The following is a 3,266-nucleotide window of genomic DNA, read 5'->3' as shown; positions in this document are numbered from 1 at the left end:
AGCAGGAATCCCTGCTTTCCTGTATGCTGAAGTGGGAGCCCTGTTAATACTCTCCTTTTGCACAGAAGAGAGTCCTAATGGACAGAAGCTTCTTAAAAACAAAGCTAAGCCTGGGGAGTGGAAAGGAGAGCATTATTTGAGCAATAACAGCATAATTCTGAAAGATAATACCAGTGTTTAAAAGAAGGATGTAGAAGCTAGAACCAATACCTTGATCCATGTTTTTCTAGAACTTTAAGTCTTGTACAGACCTATTATTTTGAAAGAACATTTATTTTTTATATAGTGCACAGTCAAGAGGAGACTTTAGACATCATTTGACTTCAGCTATGGAGCACAAAGTGACGTGTTTATTGGTCTCTGATAGGAGGCACAACAGCTTGTTCCAGCTGTCAGAATCCTAAATAAATAGCAACCCCTCAATTACTCCAGCAACTGAAACTGTCAGGAAATGTCTGATTGTGTTGGCTTAGCCAGGACTGAGCCATACTGCAATGTAAACATGCATGCAGTGACCCAGCAGCTGGAGTACTGGCAACTAATAATTGCTTTTCTTCTTTGTGTTCTCTGCTTGAAGTGTATTCCTGAGGCCTTGAGCAAATCCAGGTTATCTTTTTTAAAACATTTTTTCAATAAATAGGTCTAATTCATCTCTTTGGCATCACACGGATTTCACTGCTTGAAAATCCCATCTCTTCTGTTTTGGCTTTTCAGTGTAAAGCCAATGGGACCAGACACAGACACACTTGAGAGGAAAGGGTACAGATCTGTGCTCTCTCCCATGACTGCATCGCATGAGGAGGAGCACATGCACTGGGGACTGCAGCCCTCCCATTCTAGCCACAAAATGCACCCCTTCAGAGCAAGAAGGGCACCCAGAATGGCCAGGCAGAATCACACCAGCAATTGTTTCTATGGTCTTGCCGAGCATTAGATGAACAACAGGAAAGGGAGATGTGTAAATCTGCATATCTTCATTCTAGGAGTATTTTAAAACAGCTCACTCAGCAAGTATGAGCCTGGTTTTGGTTGAGATAGAGTTAATTTTCTTGATAGTAGCTAGTATGGGTGATGGTTTGGATTTGTGCTGGAAACCATGTTGATAACACAAGATGTTTTGGTTACTGCTGAGCAGTGCATAGGCAGTGTCAAAGCCTCTTCAGCCTCTCACCCCACCAGTGAGGAGCCTGGGGGTGCACAGTGATTTGGGAGGGGACACAGCCAGGACAACTGACCCAGGGGATATTCCATGTCATAAGACATCATGCTCAGCATATAAAGCTCTGGAAGAAGGAAGGGAGGATGTTGGGAGTGATGGTGTTTGTCTTCCCAAGTCACACGTGGTGGAGCCCTGCTGTCCTGGAGGTGGCTGAGCACCTGCCTGCCCATGGGAAATTGTGAAGGAATTCCTCATTTTGCTTTGCTTGTGTGTGTGGCTTTTGCTTTACCTATTAAAGTGTCTATGTCAACCCACAAGTTTTCTCCCACTTAAACCACAACAGCAGTTTGAGTTGGCTTGAAGTCCTGAAACCTGTTCTATACAATACTTTGCATTATGGCCAAACAACTAATATTACAGGGCTTGATAGAGGGAAAGAATTGAGACGATGGTATCTCCAGAAAGCAGCATTTACTGCTGTTCTTAGCTTCATTATTAAATGGGATACGGGTTCACATTGCCTAGAGCTTGTGCTCAGTGATGGGCCTGAGACATCTGTTTCTTGTCCTGCTTTGTTTTAGTTTCTGCAGGCTTTTCTGTTGGCAAAGAGATGGTTTATAAGGAAAAAAAGATGTTTTTGAGAAGGCTGGTGGTAATGATTTTGGTTTTAGGGGCTAGGCCAAATCTAACCGTGTTAGAATAAAAATACCCAAGCAGACAAGCTTTTAAATAGTATCTATTTAAATGCAAATGACAAAAAAGCAGAAAAAAGCAAAGGCTTTGTAATGACTTGTGCATCAGAGCTCTGGCTTATCACAAGGTAGGTCACCTGTCCAGCAGATACTGTAAGAAATTGGTTGCTTTGAAAGGAGTTCAAGTCTCACTGTGTATCTGATTAGCAGTGACATACTTTGTCCATTTTGATTTCATGCAGTATGTTATGTCCAGATAAGGGCTGTTGCTTGGCAAATCTATTTGAATGAATAGTTCTAAATATTAATAACATCCATTACAGATGCTGGACAACTCAAACCAGCCCAACGTTTGCATTTCATCCTCTGCTGTTGCAGGCTTTGATTGCAGAGGTAGCCTGAGAGCTACTGACTTACTTTGTTTACCATCAATTGAGGATAATCCTCACAGAAACAAATCTAACAGTGTTAAAAATCAATAATTGAGCCCTATCTCTCCAGCATGGACAATTTGGGCTTTCTATACTCTCTACATTTTACAAGGCAGAAAAGAAACCTCAAAGCTATCCACTGTGTAATGAACAGATGTCTTTTTCCTTTCTATTTTGCTGGATCTGGGTTGATGTAATGGGGAAGGGTCACTTGAAGCATCCACTGAGCCTTAAACTAGTATGTACCTGTGCCTCCTGATTGCTGGTACCAGAGGATACAGGACAGATGGACCTTTGGTCTGGCTTTTGCTGCTGTTCCTATGCAGTAGAGGTTGAGACTAGCATGGACAGATGAATGCAGGAGATGGGATGTGCCCATTTGCCACCATAGGGGTATCTGTTAAAATGGTTGTGTCTAATGTAACTAATCTGGTGTGAAATACCTTTGCTGCAGGAAGAGTGAATATCACAAGCTGTTTCTAAAGGGAATTTGGTATGCAGTGCTCATCAATTTTATATCTTCAAAGTCTGAGGCTTAACAGTGGGCACGTAGCTGTGGGTTTGGTTTGGGGATTGTTGTTTTCAGATGATGAACATTTTGAAACATGGCAGCATCTGCTTATCTCGGGACTCAAAGCCATAACAAAAGAACATCTGTACTGAGGTAAAATGGAAATCTTGGAGTACTTCTTCATTGTCATGTTATGTCTGCTCTGCTGTATGGCAGCACAATTTGTGTGTGTCACTTCTGAGGTCTGGGCTATGTTTATGTTTTTCCAGAAGGGATTCACGAAAGGAGCAGTAATTTATGTGACCCACAGACAGTGATGAGGGAATGGTGAGAATTCGAGTAGAGCACAGCTCACCCTTACAAGATTTCTCTGAAAATTGTTTGTGGCATTTACTAGATAATAGATTTGGTAGTTAAGGAGCAGCTTTAGCTCTTGGGGAGGAACAAATGTACCAGTCTAGTCACTACTGGGG

This window comes from Nestor notabilis, unplaced genomic scaffold, assembly GCF_000696875.1.
Source record: "Nestor notabilis isolate BGI_N333 unplaced genomic scaffold, ASM69687v1 scaffold14197, whole genome shotgun sequence".
NCBI classification, from domain to species: Eukaryota; Metazoa; Chordata; class Aves; order Psittaciformes; family Psittacidae; genus Nestor; species Nestor notabilis.
This window is presented reverse-complemented; position numbering follows the sequence as displayed.